The sequence below is a fragment of the Cardiocondyla obscurior genome, linkage group LG27 (genome assembly GCF_019399895.1).
Source record: "Cardiocondyla obscurior isolate alpha-2009 linkage group LG27, Cobs3.1, whole genome shotgun sequence".
Lineage (NCBI taxonomy): Eukaryota > Metazoa > Arthropoda > Insecta > Hymenoptera > Formicidae > Cardiocondyla > Cardiocondyla obscurior.
The window spans coordinates 1,350,330-1,368,322 of NC_091890.1; the positions used below are offsets into that span (position 1 = coordinate 1,350,330).

The window sequence follows — 17,993 nt, forward strand, 5'->3', positions numbered from 1 at the left end:
CCACTCGACATGCATATGGAATTTCGGCATCGCAAGACATCGAGACGCGGGCTTACTTGCGCCGGAAATTCCCATCTGGATTTCGGGAATTCAATCTGACTTTCGCAAACGACGAAATTCCTGCAATATCGCAGACCTAACGTTGCGGACCCGCGGGGTCCGCCTTTGCTTCCCTAAATTGTTGTTCCGCGGGTCCGACGAGAAAATGGGTCAACGTTAATAAAGGCCGCGAATTAAAACTGTGCTTAAAATGGTTTTTTAATTAATCCCCCGGTATCATCATCATCTTTTTTAATCACGGTGCCTCGCGCACTTTGTCTTGAAGCCATTATGCGAACTTTTCCAACTTGTCCGTGAACGTCTAATTTACAGCGAGTTGTAATGTACCTACATTTCCGAAAGCGAAACAGAGTTTCCGGAATTCTTCGCTTCTCTTCCTCCTGGCGTGGCTACAAAATAAACGCGATCCGAATAAAAAAGAAAAAGAAAAGACGTTGCGCGGTCTTTAATAATCCTAATTTTCGATGTATCTTACAAATTCGTTAAAGCGTTTTAACCCGCGTCTTCATTCAAATTTTTTTTTTTGCCTCCGTGGTAGCACGCAAGAATTTTTACTGTGTAAATTCTCGCCTTTGACGTCACAACATGCCACGGCGAATGCGAGCCCTAAAAAAACGAGTTCTTTTTTTCTTTTTTGCACGCGACGAGGGCGAACTTATAATTTCATCTCCTCCATGAGAAACCCCCGAGTCATCGAGATGAAAAATGGAACTTCTTCGGCGCAATGTATTTCGTAAAGATTCCTCCGTGATCTTACCCCGGAGGAAAAAAAAAAAAAACCCGTGCGGTCGTGTAATCGCGATAAATTTCGCGCGGCCACCAAGAAGATTCAAGTAGGGCCGATATTAAAAATATTAGAATTCACCCGATCGAAAAGCGCCAATAAATAAATAACCCTCGGCGAGTAAAGCGAAGATTCGATCGGCCCGGTCTTCTTTCTTTTAATTTCGCGCCCGGTGCGGCCACCGAAAAAATTCAAGTAGGGCCGATATTAAAAATATTAGAATTCACCCGATCGAAAAGCGCCAATAAATAAATAACCCTCGACGAGTAAAGCGAAGATTCGATCGGCCCGGTCTTCTTTCTTTTAATCTACATCCCGTCAAAATAATATCCGAATAATGCGAGGAGCAAATACCGTTGTACACGAAAGAGATAACCCGGTGCCCATCAAGCACACATTGATGACGTCAATCTTAATATCGTCCAAAAAAAAAAAGAACTCTATTGAAAGTCGATCGTTAAAATGTGCGCTGCGTCCCGGTAGCGGGCATTTCCCCCGGCTGCATTGTGGCAAAATGTCACGTGAAATGCCATGCACTTCTAAATATTCACTTGACGAGAATTAATTACATCCACCCGCGCGAATGTAACCCGGGCTTCCAACAGTTTTCACCCACCGGTGTCTACGCGAAGGGACTGAATTTTCGCGGCATGAGAGAACAAAAAAGAAAATTACTCGAATATTTTAGCTCCTCACTTCACGGCTTATATTTCACCGACGAGGAGGCGGGGGGAACACTTTTAAAACATAAATAACGGAAATAAAATTGCCGATAGGACGACCGTCAGGTGCACCGAGGATTTATTACTCACGCGCTTTGACCTCAATGAGTCGAGTCGCCCGAATACTGAATAAATTTAATTGTTACTTTTTAATCAGCGCACTCGGCTTCTCTCTCGCATCTCCTTTCGTTCGTCTCGGAAAAACTGAGCGTTAAAGAGTCCGTGAAAATGTTTCGAGAAGAGAATTCTAATGAGGTGTTTGCGAAACTGGGTATATAATCATTCGCGTCTAAGTTTTACCATCGGGGAAACTCTCGAGATCTCGATGAACGACGAAAGACGCGATTTGGAACGAATCGGTCGCGCGGAGTCTAAAGAGACTGAATTGTCTATTGAATCGTCTCGTACGAGAGAGAAATAAGAGGAGGACACGTGACACTCGTCTGAAGAATAAGCCGCTTGAGCAAGATTCGCTGATGTACTTGGGACAGGGCACGGCGGCCCCTCGGTGGCCATTAAGGAACGAAGCTGAGGACGTTGATCGATTACGAGACGCAGCGAAAAGAAAAGCAACAAATCTCTACAAAATGCATTCTTCCTTCGAGTTTTATTATTTCCCTTTCTTCGTTGTCGATGACGTCCTCGGCATATAAAAGGAGATCCGCGGTACAATTCGTCGGGACGGGGAGTGAAGCTTTTGGCACAACGATGAGGAATATATCGATCATGTCAACGGTGACATTTTCGTCGAAGTCGCCCTAATTAATTCCGCCCCGTCTTCAATCTCTGTAGACTTTATCGCGACGTTCGATATAATATAAAACCTCTTAATGTAACTGATAAGGAATTACTGGCGAATTTGAATCTTCTTATCATTAGCGACGGCGTTGTGACAAATCGTAGAATTTAAATTAATACATGAAAAAGAAAATTGAATAATATTAATAATTGTACGATAAAGAAACGACGTCTTATTCGGTGACAGGTAGCACATTAATTTCTCAGGAAATATATATATTCGGAATTATTTGCGAATTTTTCCCTTTGACGAGCGAGCAATTCAACCATACGTGCTTTCACTAGCTGATATCTTCTCGAAAATGTACGTCTTCCTTTCTTTCTTTCTTTCTCCGCTCGCGAATTCGACCTCATCGATCATCACCGTCTGAATCTAGCCCTAACTTATCTGGAAAGTTTTTTTTTTCCTTCCCCCCTCGCCGGGGCGGAGACGCCGATTTTGCAATTAACTTTTTTAGCCGGTGAAATTCCATTTCACGCTCAAAAGTGCGATCCCCGGTAATTTTTTTTTTTTCTCCTTTCCTTCCTGAAACTTCGTTTTTATCGATAACACGGAGTAACGACTTTGATTACTTGTTCTATTAATCGAATCGAATAACCACGAGATTATTAATCTCAATCGCCGACGCCGGCGGGTAATTCTGACGGTATCCGATTTTTTTGCGGAATAAGAATCCGGACAACGCGATTGTGAAATCGCGCGCGAGATATTGACAGCGCGGGTAACGCACGCTTTGGTTCTCTCGGCGATCTATTTCAGGACTTCGTCCAATTAAACGCAGCATAGACAGGCGCGCACTTTTGTCCTCGTAATGATCACTGCCAATCTCGGGCGCGGATCGTAGATATAATAATTAACGCGAAGCGGTTCGATTTCCCGACGTCATAGGAGAGAGAAAAAAAAAAGGCGTGACTCTCGGAATCACTGTCTTTCAGCGTCGTGCAAAGTTGATATGATTTATGTTTACGACGCTGCGTGATTTACACATTTTACGCGCCAGGGAGCTCGCTTTCATCTCCGCGATATCTGAACGCGAGAGCGCGTTAATTGAGATTAAGGATCCGAGATTTATAGCGAATTTTATCGACGGGGCTATTTATTTAGCGAGAACAGGTGATGCTGGTGGATCGAGAAGTGATTCATTGTGTCGATCGCGTTACGCGAGCTGAGAATTTGACGACGAGATCCGCGCGATATTAATTTGCCGGATTATTACTTTAACTTCGTAGTCGGCCATCCGACACCGATCTCGAAACGATTTGCGATCAGGTGGCACCCGAGAGCACGTATAAAATTAATGCGCGGGCAAGAATAGATCATCGGCGAAGATCCCCCGTCGCGGAAAAGATTCCAAGCGCGAAGCTCGAATCTTGAGCCTTCGAATCGTCGCGCCGTTAATTTCCGCGGAACGACCGGCTGTTATCTTCCTTCGCGCGATCGGCGATTAATCCACCGCGCACTAAACCGCGGCGTTTATCGCACGCGAGGGCCGGCGAAGTCCTCATACAGATTTTACTCTTTAAAACTCGCCGAAACTTTTATCGATCCTCGCCGGGCGTGTGCAACTTCGAAAGCTCATTCCAGGAAAAATATTAACGAGGTAACTTCGCCTCACATTCAGCGGGAATATTTCCTCTTTCAAAATTAATAGGAAAAAATAAAAAAAACATAATATAAAGTAAAATAAAAATTACGAGAAAGGGGAGAAATAAAAGTTGAGAATTCCGCAGCTTATCACGCCGCGCACTTTTGTCTCGAGACGTTACAGAATCGCTCAGATGTTTGCGACACGCAATTTCGCAATATCGCGAGACATCTTTTAAAATGCGCAACGCATTTGCAGCGTGCCTTAGTGTTAAATGAAATGGCGCGAGTACACCTCGCAAAGAATAGTTTTTTTTCTTTATTTTTTTTCCTTCTTTTTTTTTCTTTTCTTTTTGCAACGGCGGAAATATTGTTTGCGCCATTTCGCGAATCGATACGACGGAATGTGTGATCTACCGCGCGCCCGGCTCGCCTTGCCGCGTTCGGTGAATCATTATTCGCGTGGGAATTATACGGACCCACATATGCGACTCGCGAGAACAGAGATACGAGTAGTTTCGAGAGGCGTGCAAATAGTCTCCCGCGTATAACGTACGGTATAATTCACGTGCCCGGGCTCCGACGTTTGCAATTCTTCCACGAAATTGGCGAGAAGGCCTTTGACGTTGCAATTTTCGGCATCGGGCGAAAATGAAAGCAGCGATGAACAGTTTCGCGTCCTTAAAGTGAAAAACACGTATAAGATTGTTAAAGATCGAACTTTCGCGAGCTTCTCCATTCGAGCTCGAGCCTCCTTTTTTTTTTCTCTCTCTCTCTCTCTCTCGAACAATTCAAATTATACAAATCTGCCCCTCGAATTCAGATCGCGCCGACAAAATAATCAAGCTCGCCGAAATGTTATTACAACGGCAAATAAAATTCGCCATCCCCCGCGAGACCGACGACTCGCGCAATGTATTCCGCGACATCGATTACTCTGCCGTTGATCAACGTCGCGTCAGAGTTATAATTAATGCACCGGCATCGCATTGTGAGAAATTCGCGCGCGAGCGAGCAAAGGGCGCCCCGCCCGCCGCGCAGAAGGGGGAGGGAGGGCTTTTCTTTTGAGGATTGCGGGCCGTCCGTCATCGGTGTCGAAAATCGCTCTATACATCGTCGGCGCAAATGCGGGGGCATGCATCATCGAGGGCGACAGAGGGAATCGAAATTGCGGTATACGCAACGACCGCATTGGACGCGGCGCCGCGAGATAATGGAGGGACAATACGGTGGGACGGTGAGTGCCGGGGGCCGCTCAGGGCGGTGTAAATCAGTTTTCGATAGAGCGAAACGTTCGATGTGTATCGACGGACGCCGTGCAAGAATGCCGTCGCATCTGGGTGCAAACCAGATGCGCCCGAGACTGCATTGCCGGACTCAACGCGCCTCGCGATAACGTTTCTCACGCTCTCGCAATGGATTTTCCTCTATCAAGTTTGCGCGCAATTCTAAACCGGCGATACATAATCTTTCCACGGTCTATTTATAGAAATATATTTCTCTAAACAATTCAGTAAATTATTCTTTATCGCGTTGGATTAGCTTAATCGCCCGGTTGGCCGTAGAATATTATACCAGTAAAAAAATTGTCGAATCTCTCTCTGGCTCGCCGCTCGGCGCTATCGCTTGTCGTACAATTTTTTCCGAATAAAGTCAGGTATTTTGAATGTAAAATATCACGTTCCTTCGGAACTTAACCCCCGGTCGAGCTCCAGGAAAGCCGCTTAGGTTAATGAAACGGTTGTGTAGCTTAAAGTGGCGCAATTTCGTGCCGTGAAAACCATCGGCGTGTATTATTTCAATACCGGTGGAAATAGCTCGGTTCAAAGATAGACGTTTGACACGCGACGCGGCCGCGAGATATTGTCGATCCGACGTATCGCTTTATTTCCCATCATAAATCGTCGAATTTTTTTCTCAGCGACGCGGTCCCAGCGCGTTTACATTCTTCGAAAAGTATTCCACGTAAAGAAGACCGCCTAACAGTTTCCCAGTACGTAACTCGGAGCGACAGTGTCGAACGTGACTCGAGTTTTCGGTTCGCGGAAACCAAAAGGGACCGAAGGGAAAAGATAACGGGAAATCACGTCTCGTAATTGTCGATCGCGTCGACGACAGCTGTAGCGCGGCTCCACCAAGGAGGCCGTCACCGCGAAGCGGATCCGCAGCTCCGTGATGTCGCCCGGTCAAATTGCCGTGAAATTGATAGTCATGCCGGCGGGGACCAGCGGGCAACGCGAATCAGATTGCCTTGCCAAGCGGTACCAAGCGATTTCGAGACCGAGGGCAGCTGTCAGCGTGGCCCCGCGTGCCGCGAGGACGGATCGATGCCGTCGGCACGATCGAAGCGAGGAAACGGCGCTGCCTCGCAGCCGTAGAAACTGCTAATTTATGCAGCAGTCTTGCTCTACGCAATCTTTCTCTATAACCCGCCGACAAGTCGTCCATCGAACCGAACGTAAATGAACACCGGTTACGCACGAAGTTCTATGTATGTTTATTGCTTTAATTTTTTTTTAGTACTTTGGTCATTCTTTACTTCTTAAGAAAATTATTCCTAGCTGCTTAAAAAAAAAAAAAGGAACGATGCGACATTAATGAATTTTGGGACAACTGCATTTTGCGTTTAACGATTTTTAATAATATTTATTCGTATACGTTCGGCGCGTTTTATTTTCAAGCGATATATAACAAAGCGTGTCAAATTGTTATAAAAAGGGAAAAGCCAAGAAACACAAGCCCCTATTTGTGGCGTTACAATGGAAATAATTTAATTGATAGTATCACAATAGTGTTTCAGATTTTACTTGAATATCATATCGAAATGTTATACCTACGCGGTAATTAAAAGAAATAAAGAATAAAAAATAATAATAAAAAAAAAAAAAAAACATATACATTCGTTATCGATCGGAATGGAATTCAGTGATCGCAGCTTAATCGCGCGCATTCACGCGTCGTAATCCACCATCGAAAAGGCTAACTAAATGTGTATAAATAACGCGAGCGAATATTTACGGATTAAAAATCGTCACGCAGTTCCGAGAGTTAAATTCATATCGACGTTACATCCAGATTTTCCTCTCGTTTTCTCTTCTCTCTCTCTCTCTTTCTCTCTTTTTCTCTCTGCGGTCCAGCTAGGTCTTTCTTCTTTGATATTCTCCAAATTCGTAATTCTCACAAAACATTCATTTTTCGATCCGGCAAACGATTCAATTATCGTCGATTCCGGCGAGTCGTATCGGCTTTTAGCGATTTAGATTTTTCAGCGCGTAAATTTCGAGGACAAAACGCTCGCGATTGCGCGCATGAATGTCGGACTAGAGCTACAACTGCATTCTGGAAATATTTTCCCTTCACGGCTATTACCTCGGAATAAAAAGACAACCGTACGACCACGCGCGGCAAAATATATACTGACCGTCATGAAGGATATTACATTTTTTTGGTTTGTTTTTTGGCCTTATTTTCTTTTTCCGTTAAACAAACGAAAAATGTGAATTCAATTTCTCAGTCTTTTTTTTTTTCTTTTTTCTCTTCCTGTTCCGTACAGTAAGTAAATTCAACGTGTTACTTTATTTGTTTAGCACAAGTGCTTTGTCAATTCAACCACCGTTTTGTTAACGCTTTAAATAAATCATCGTGCGCGATAAAGTGAGACAGTTATCTGTAAAAAAAATGTTTACTATGAAACGATACGAACATATTTTCGTGTTATCATATCAATAAAATTATAACTTAAAAAAAAAATATTTTTTAAAATTTGCAAATTTATATGCCGACAAATACATGTGGATAAAATAAATCCATGTAAAAAGAGAAAAAAGAAAAAAACAGAGACGAGTAATTAATTAGTATCCATCATTTGTATTTTTTTATCAATTTAATTTTAAATTAAAAAAAAGACGTTTAATAAAATAAAATTTATGTATATAAGATTAATAAAATTTACATTTAAAATTAATATTAATCAACATTTTTCGAAAGTTTAAAAAAAAAAGATAAATCAATTTTGCTTTCGATACGTCTAATTTTATCTATACATCTAGTTTTATCAATTTAAAATATTTATAATATTTCGGTATATTTAATAAACGATTTGATATAATTTCTTTGATAATCATCCGCTGATTGTTTCAATCAATACTCGCTGCTGAATAGATGGAAGACTTGATTTTCAGGCTTATGAATCAGACACACGTTCACGCAAACATAAACGGGAATTTACCTTCGATTTTCGTCGACGACGACATTCTGGCAGTGGAGCGTTTTCGTTTCGTCCAGTAATTTTCTCTCGTAATGAGACTTTCTTTTCAGAACTCGCTTTTCCCCCGAGCTATTCAATTTTTATTTTCGATATATTTCGCAAATGTAGCTTGCATACTAATTTTGTCTTTTAAACTAAATCTTGCCGACTTCCTTAAACGCAATCGATTTGATTCTCAGTCGTGTCTTTCACACACTGTAATTTACTTTGTTACAACATTATATAAAATGAAATCGAACGGACCGTGCGTTTATTTTCGATCAGCTGCAAGAAGACTTTAGTCCGCATTAATTTTTTATTTTAATTTCTTTTTTTCAAAGTTTTCCCTTTCCCTCTTTATCACCCTTTCTTTTTTTAAAATCTTGCCTTCCTAGAAACCCCTTTGAGGATTGACTTTCTCAAAATATCGCATTCGCAGATTGATTTTCCTCGACTCTGTCGACTCACTCAGATCGATCGCGCGGATCAGCGTCTCGCTCGATCTTTCAATATCGAGCTTGCTTCTCGTCTCGTGGCTGGTTTCCGTGTCGTCTCGTTCAACTTAGCACGGGATCGAGGAGCGGCGTCGGTCCTACCGGCGTTAAGTCGCGCGTCGCACTGAAGGGAGAACCCGACGGGAGAGCGCGGTTCTCCTCGGCCGATATTTCGAACGCAGCCACCTACCCCTGCTGGCCGGTCGGCTCCATGCCGAGGGGATGCGCGAGCGTCGCTGAAACTCCATCCCCTCGTTTGCGAGCGAGCTTGGCCCGCCAAGGACAACGCGCCGCGCACGGCGAACGCATCGCGCGTATTCTTTATCTATCATTAGGATCTACACTGTTAGAAATTTCTTATTGATTTTTAATTAAAATGTAAAGGAAGCATGTGGTTAGGCCCTTAAATAAAATGTAATGAACACTGTATATGAGTATTCATTTACTGATGTCTTAATTTTCATAATTAATTCATTTACTGATTTCTTAAATTTTATAATAAAAATTCTGAAATTTAAGACATCAGTAAATGAATACTCATATACAGTGTTTATTACATTTTATTTACGGGCCTAACCACATGCTTCCTTTACATTTTAATTTAAAATTGTTTTCATTATTTGCGTATTAAATATGTATTAATATTTAATACACTTATATACTTTAAATAATTTTATTAAAATGTACATTAAGGTTTAGTTTTATTACTAATGTTTTAAATTTAATTTACTTTTATATCTTAATAGGGCATGAAATTTAAGGTTTTTTCTAGCAGTGTACGGCGTTGACGGAAAGCGCCGAAGAGACGAGGATTGCAGTGTTTGACGTTGCATTATTTTGTTATAATTCGCGATCATCAAACGGAGATCTTGTGTCTACTTTCCCCGTTATTTCCCTGGTTATTAAGTGCGATTACACACGTGTTCGAATATCGAGCTATTTTCCTCGCTACAGTTCCGTGCGGTGCAATTCGATTTTCTAAAGGCGCGTGTGAGCTTTGCACTTTCACGTTCGGCCTACGTGAGGCACATTGTCATGAGTTTACATAAGAATATTCAATACTGTCAGCCGTCGGTCGCCACTGACGAATACAATTGCCGCGAATTTACCCAAGACCGCTCGAACCGGCTATCTAGCGGCGCGAAATATTATTTTATATAAATATATAAAATATTTCGCGCCGCTAGATAGAAATATTAATATATACAGGGTGTCTCAGCCCATGTGTAAAATCCTATACAGATAGGTAGGTCTTAAAAAGATAAATAAAAAAGTTCTTTAACGTTTTGAAAAATTTTCAATACTTATTGAAAAAAAAATTAATTTGTCTAGCACAAGAGGACAAGGAAGCTATAGGTGAGTGAGCGCGATAGGCGACGGCGCCAATCGCCTGTCGCGCTCACTTGCCCGCAGCTTCCTTGTCGCTCTTGCGCTAAACAAATTAATTTTTTTCTCAATAACAATTGAGAATTTTACAAAATGTTACATAACTTTTTTATTTATCTCCCTAAGACCTACCTATCTGTATAGGATTTTACACATGGGCTGAGACACCCTGTATATTGAGTAATTTCTTTTTTTTTATATTTTAATTAAATTTCACGCGGCACTTTGCACCGTACTTTCGGAACGAAGTACAACGATCGTCAATCTGTTCGCGGAATCAGCTGAAGAAGTATTTAAGAATTATTTCGTGGCGAATGCCCGCGTGGTCGCGTTTCGACGACTTTTTTTATTTTTTTTTTAATTTTTTTTTTCGCAAAAATCGCTGTTAAAACTCTATCGACTGCGCCGCCGTATTATCGTACTTGTCCAGCGCAGACAAAGGATTACAACGTAGCCTCCAACGCGTATATGTTCCCAGCGTTACCGTCGCGGTAACGAGAATGGATTATACGAACCGTAGACGGATAAGAGCGATACTGGTCGATGTTAACCAAAGCCACCGGTGCTTTGATGTAAAATTGAGATAGTAAGAGAAACGCGCCGAAACTGCACGACGAGAAGTGTTACACGACACGGCGTAACGTTATATTTTACGAAACACGGTATTCTTCTCAGTATTCCTCTGATAAATAATTTCACTTTGCGGCCGTTATTTGTTGCGTTAAACGGCAGACGTAAAAGAGAATTAATTTGCGAAGTATTCCAATTAAAAAAAAAATTTTTTTAATATTATTTTTTAGCAGATAATTTTTATTTTTATTATTTTTATTTTTTTTTTTAATAAAGCGTGAATCAGCGACGTTAATACGCGTAATTTGAATTGCTCTTTGCATTAAAGCGAATAAATGTTTCGCTGTATTGCGAGCTGCACGCGGAATTGATGTGCAATCGCGGAAAACTGCGGGGGAAAGTACTTTATTTTCGAAAATATCGATGGGAAAAAGAGTTGTCGCAACTACACCAAATGTATATACAAGTCGAAAGCCATTGATACCGAGGCAAGTTCCCGCGTAACTAAATAAAGATTTTATCCGCGATCGTGTCTGCAACAATTTTAGTTGATTTTATCTGCGGTTGATGGAAACCGCGTGGCTATTTTTTTTGGTCCCTCCCTCGTGAAATAAAAATTGCAAGGTGTGCGGTATATATCGCGAGAAGGGTGGTACCTATTCGCGGGGCTCGAGTTTACCTACAAACAGGCGTCGTTCTACACTGTTAGAAAAAACCTTAAATTTCATGCCCTATTAAGATATAAAAGTAAATTAAATTTAAAACATTAGTAATAAAACTAAACCTTAATGTACATTTTAATAAAATTATTTAAAGTATATAAGTGTATTAAATATTAATACATATTTAATACGCAAATAATAAAAACAATTTTAAATTAAAATGTAAAGGAAGCATGTGGTTAGGCCCGTAAATAAAATGTAATGAACACTGTATATGAGTATTAATTTACTGATGTCTTAAATTTCAGAATTTTTATTATAAAATTTAAGAAATCAGTAAATGAATTAATTATAAAAATTCAGACATCAGTAAATGAATATTTATATACAGTGTTCATTACATTTTATTAATAACTATAATAACTATAGTTAAAAATTAATCACCGAGCTAATTTCTTAGAGCGTAATTAATCATCGCTAAGTATACGCGACAAGATATAAACTTTCTTTAAATTGTTATCAAGATATAGGAGTCTGGTCGAGCTAACTTAATTTTCCTAAATCCCGTTTTTTTATTTTAGACAAGATTAAACTTTATAGTTTAATAAAATTATTGCAAACGAGACGTAATGCTTGTCGGCCATTAAAAGTTTACTTTTTTTTAAATTGTATTTTAGATTTAAGTAATCCGCCTTGCGAAGCAAGCAACCTTTTAACTTTAAGTCGCATTGCCATTGATACAGATGACAGTGAACCAAAATTATCGCTGTAGATATGATCGATTGATCTTTTCGATAATTACTTACGGCGTTGATTTTAGTATTCTTATCAAAACGTTAATTATTTTATTTTGATTATTTTTTATTTTTTACGCCCGCGGCGTTAAATTTGTAAAATTCTTTATTACAAAAACAAAAAAAAACCCCAAAAAATTAATTACCTATATTGCTGATCGATCGCTTGCTCGTAGTAGTAAATCGCAAAAAATTTCGAAACAAAAAGGCGATCGTCAAACATCGCCCATTGGTTTCCGCACGAATACTTGCTCCGTCGACAGGATAATAAATTACAGTTGAAAAGAAGGACAGGAAGACAGAAGGAGGTCAATAAACTGCTATCTGTGATAAATCACAGCTCTGGTCAGAGAGCGGCGGCGGTGGGCTCGAAGATCGAACGAAATCGGAAAAGAGGTGAAAGTATTCGCGTTAATTCCCTTCGAAACATTCGGAGCATGCGGATTGTATCGCACTTTTTTGCGAACCGCGTTCAATTTCGGGCCATTTTTTTAAATAATGCGCTTCAGTATTCCGGAATTTGTTTTCACGATTGTTGCGCGGCCTCTCATCGCGTTTAATTAACAAAACAATTTCTTTGTATGCACATGCACACGGAACTTTTAAACTATTGCTTTACCGCCTCTGCTTCCGCCGGCAAGCGTATACATCGTTTACGCCGAATGAATAACCTTCCTGGAGAAAAGCGTGTGTTTCGCGGCCGCACGTGCAACGGGGTATCGAAACGCGAGTTACGAGATCGTCGCTCGGTACGGCGGTAAATCAAGCCCGTGCAGCAATTTAGTTTGCTCCCGTAAAACAAAAGTCCAAATCGCGCGGCACATCGTTACACACTCCCCATTTATCTCGGCGTTTAAGCCTAAAAGTAGGACAGCCCGCGGTAGATTACATTTTATGATTACAACACAATCGACGAAATAAATTCGACGAGAGTGGAATTACTTTAGTTAGGAGGGAAAAATCCTTTCGAAGCTCATTGATATTCTTTTACTATTCTATAGAATAGTAAAAGAATATCAATGAGCTTCGAAAGGATTTTTCCCTCCTGTTAGAAAAAACCTTAAATTTCATTTTTAATACGCAAATAATGAAAACAATTTTAAATTAAAATGTAAAGGAAGCATGTGATTAGACCCGTAAATAAAATGTAATGAACACTGTATATGAGTATTCATTTACTGATGTCTTAAATTTCATAATTTTTATTATAAAATTTAAGAAATCAGTAAATGAATTAATTATGAAAATTAAAACATTAGTAAATGAATACTCATATACAGTGTTCATTACATTTTATTTACGGGCCTAACCACATGCTTCCTTTACATTTTAATTAAAAATCAATAAGAAAATAATAAATAAATAATTAATTGAAAATCAAGATAAATTAAAATCGAACAACTATAGTTGTTCGATTTTAATTTATCTTGATTTTCAATTAATTATTTTTTTGTATTTTTATGTCGCACGTGAGTGCTTCGCCGCCCATATTTCACCGACCGTCATATTTCGTGCTCGCGTCTGACGTTTATTGCCGGTAAAAACTTAGAAAAAATGTATACTATACATACAAGTGCGATATAGAAAATCGATACCCATTGATTAATCGTGATAGGTAAACTTTAATTTCTCGTCGCGAAATTAATTTCAGGCACGCCGCGCTGCAGTATTTATGTCAGTAACTTTACGGTTAAAAAAGCGGCATTATTAATCTTTTGAAGAATTTATACTGTTTATAAAAAGAAATTTTTTATTAAATTCTTTTTTTTTATGCATAGTAAAATAATTATTTTATTCGACGATCTCTTTTTGTGCCAATCGTAAAAGAAATAGAGGGAAAAATAAAATAGAAAAAGATGTAACATTCTCGTGAATGACGTGAGGATTGCAAAGAAATCTCCGTGACTCGCGTCACAGTTAACTTTTATACCAAAAGTATATCACGCATTGGCGAGCAGACTGAAATCGCGAAACATCGTGGCCGACATTTCCATTCCTTTAAGTTCTCTCCTCTCCTTGACTTTCCTGAATTTCCGGGTTTCACGCTTTTCTTTTCGAAGAAATGGAAGGCGGTTATGAAGGGGATAACTGTGGAATCTCGCCGTAAAGTTTCGCGAACCGGAGCATTTCTTTGCGTTTTAGAGCTCGAGTGCTTCACCATTACGATTCCCAGAAGCCTTTCTTTGCGAAGACGAAGATCTGACCGCGTTAATTACTATAAACCGGGCAATGTTTGCGAGAACTGAATTAAGTCGTAACGTCGAAGACTGCGCTTTGCGAACGGGAATATTACGATGGGGAAAATTACGACTCAGCTATTTGATTTTTTTCTGGTAAATACCGAAATCTTAAAAGGGTATCCGGATATATTACATGCCTCTGCGTAATATTACGGTATTGGAAATTCATAGCGGAAAAGTCATTTTGTTGCGAGGCAATAATATCAGTGGTAAAATGCAACAAATGTCGCAAAGTGAATCGCGAGAGGAAAAAGAAAAAAAATAAAAAGAAAAAAGAGATCCTATACAGATAGGTAGGTCTTAAGGAGATAAATAAAAAAAGTTCTTTAACGTTTTGAAAAATTCTCAATACTTATTAAAAAAAAAATTAATTTGTCTAGCGCAAGAGGACAAGGAAGCTATAAGTGAGTGAGCGCGATAGACGACGGCGCCAATCGCCTGTCGCACTCACTCGCCCGCAGCTTCCTTGTCGCTCTTGCGCTAGACAAATTAATTTTTTTCTTAATAACAATTGAGAATTTTATAAAATATTAAATAACTTTTTTATTTATCTCCCTAAGACCTACCTATCTGTATAGGATTTTACTCATGGGCTGAGACACCCTGTATATGACGCGGTAGTCGCGCAAACGCCGTTGCTAGGGATAACAACCATGGTTTAAGAAGACGGTCTGATGAAGTGACGAAATGATAATTGTCATTACGGGACATGTGTCAAAAATGCATAGAAACTGCAGTTATGACACAGCAAACAATGTTCAAGAAAAGTATAACAATAATCAGAACATCTTGCCTGATGATGATGATAATATTTTACCATTAAAAATAAAATAGACATTTCTTATTGATTTTTAATTAAAATGTAAAGGAAGCATGTGGTTAGGCCCGTAAATAAAATGTAATGAACACTGTATATGAGTATTCATTTACTGTTGTCTTAAATTTCATAATTTTTATTATAAAATTTAAGAAATCCGTAAATGAATTAATTATGAAAATTAAGACATCAGTAAATGAATATTTATATACAGTGTTCATTACATTTTATTTACGGGCCTAACCACATGTTCCCTTTACATTTTAATTAAAAATCAATAAGAAATTTCTAACAATGTAAAGAAAAATCAAACTAATTAATTAATAAACACATATGGTTCAGTCTTAAATTAAAATAATTTTAAAGTAAATTATTTTAATTTAAGACTAAACCACATGTGTTTATTAATTAATTATTTTGATTTTGTTTTTTTGGGTCGTTCGGAAAGTCATTTCGTTTTTTTTAATAATTAAAAAATTATTTTTTACACCCAACTTTACACTTAAGCCGTATAATTATTATATGCTTTGAGAGCTCATATAGCAAGGCTTATGTGTGAAAAATTCCAATACTATATTACTGTATTTAATTATTAAACTGTATTTTAATTATTAATAAAAAACGAAATGACTTTCCGAACGACCATATTTCAAATTGTAGTGTTGGGCGAATACAAAAATATAATTACCAATATTCGAGTGATAATAATTACTGTGCCGTCCGTAAAAGGATGTGTGAAATTAGCCCCCGTACTTTCGATTTCAACAGCTTTAATTAGAGTTTCAGGCCCCTTTTCACATGAATAAAAATTCTTCAAAATTACAAAAAGAATTCCGGGCGAATTGAAAGAGATATCGCAATTTGAAAAACGGGGAGTTAACTTCACACATTCCGGCTATCCCGACATCCTTATCAAACCGGCTGATCGATCGTGAGCTACAAAGGTCAATTCGCGAACCGATAAGCAAAGGTCACTGATTCGCGTGACCTCGTCCTGCCTTCCAAATCCCGCTTGCGAATCCGGGCGGGACATCCGGAAGCGAACGATCGAAGCTTTGGTGTCCGCGAGATAAAGCGAAGATTTCACGGTCCGGGACTCAGAGCGATAGACGAATGTCGTGAGATTTACTGCCGGTTGATGAGAGACGGCGGGGAGCGAGGCTGCCGCGGGCAAAGGCGAGGAAATGAGAGTGAAAATGGCAGCGAGGTAGAAAGAGGGTAAAGCGGACGTTATTCCCGCGCACGGCGACTTCCGCTGTAAACGAGCGATCGATCAAGTTCGCTCCCCGAAATCTGTAATTTATTGCCGTCCGCGCGATTCGTTTTTGCAATCACTGCAATTTGTTATCGTTCCTCTTTGCAAAGCGTTCTTTATTCACCGGCCTTTTTCTCGAAAGAACACACGTAGGCTTTCGCAAGCCTCCGACAGTAGTTCTATTTAAAGCCCTCGATGCTTTCAAGCCCGCTGCCGCACCTGTCACGATGATCTATCTACTGCCTTTTGTTTCTTTATTCCGATTTAACTTTTTTTCCTTTTTCCTTTCGCGCCCGCCGCCCTTCGCCCAGTGTTCACGGAGACGGACTCCTCGCGTTTAAGCGATACAAGTGTCGTCCGAAAATGTTTTTTATTTCCCAATATTGCGCTTTTCTCTCTCTCTTTTTATATTTTTTATAATACCTATTTAATCGCTTATCTCGAATGGGAATTCTCCCCCTCAGTCGCGGCATGAAACGAGAAGAAAAAAAATATCAAGTGATCGATCGGGAGGGGAAATGACGATCGGAGGCTCAAACAGCACGTCAATGAGCGAAACGACATGAAGAAAGGTCACTTTAGCTCTTACGTCAATTCCACGCGGCGGATCGCGCATCGACCGTGACTACTGCGTGTCGGTAATGGTCTCCGCGTCCACCGCGGCCACTCGCGCGTCTGATCGCGGCGCGACCGGCACCGCTAAACGCGATCGATCAAACCCGCGGCCGCGGCCGGTCGTTAACGTTAAACCAAATCGCCGGGGTGGGTGGCGCAGGAAGGAAAGAAGGATTTATCGCCCGCCGACTTTCGCCGTATCTTCTAATTCCATCTAATAACGGCGTAAATTCGTGCGAGCACCCTCAACCCCGCCGGGCGTTTCTTCGTTCTCATCCCTCGGCGATCACGCGGGCTACTTTACTGCCAAGACGTATTTCCTTGCCGTTCGATCATCGCTAAGGAATTAAAGTAACGTTTTTCCCCTCTCCTTCTTTCTTTCTTTTTTTTTTTTTTTTCTCCACCTCGCGTGACGGTTATTGCGATCGGAAACACCCCGAGAGCTCGATCCGCGAATCCGTTTTAGACGCGAGCGTACTCGCGGCGGGAGGACGCGATTTCCGCAAATCCTTTTACAACCCGCCGGTCGTTCAGGAACTCTTAATCGCGGGCATAAACGTTCGTTGAAACGCGCTTCGCGAAATGCCAGGTCGTAACCGTTGCGCGCTTACGTCGGGTGACTTATAAATTTCAAACATTTGCAATAAAACTACACCTTAATGTACATTTTAATCAAATTAATTAAAGTATATAAATGTATTAAATATTAATAAATATTTAATACGCAAATAATAAAAACAATTTTAAATTACAGTACATTAAATACATTTTAATGTACGTGTATATTAAGTTTTAGTGTAATAAGTATACAGGGTGTCTCAGCCCATGTGTAAAATCCTATACAGATAGGTAGGTCTTAAGGAGATAAATAAAAAAAGTTCTTTAACGTTTTGAAAAATTCTCAATACTTATTAAAAAAAAAATTAATTTGTCTAGTACAAGAGGACAAGGAAGCTATAGGTGAG

General features: G+C 39.9%; 1 protein-coding gene across 8 annotated transcripts in view; it reads right to left on the minus strand.

Annotated features, from left to right (window-relative positions):
- Positions 1-17,993, minus strand: part of LOC139112265 (pleckstrin homology domain-containing family G member 5) — a 116,706-nt gene that overhangs the window by 59,200 nt on the left and 39,513 nt on the right. The window contains exon 1 of one of the 8 annotated variants that reach the window (XM_070673193.1): positions 8,664-9,107. The exons of 6 other annotated variants lie outside the window; for them this stretch is intronic. The gene's annotated coding sequence lies outside the window, so the exon portion shown is untranslated. Of the gene's footprint in view, positions 1-8,177; positions 9,108-17,993 lie in introns of those variants that run through there. One more of the 8 variants, XM_070673192.1, reaches the window with a different exon arrangement.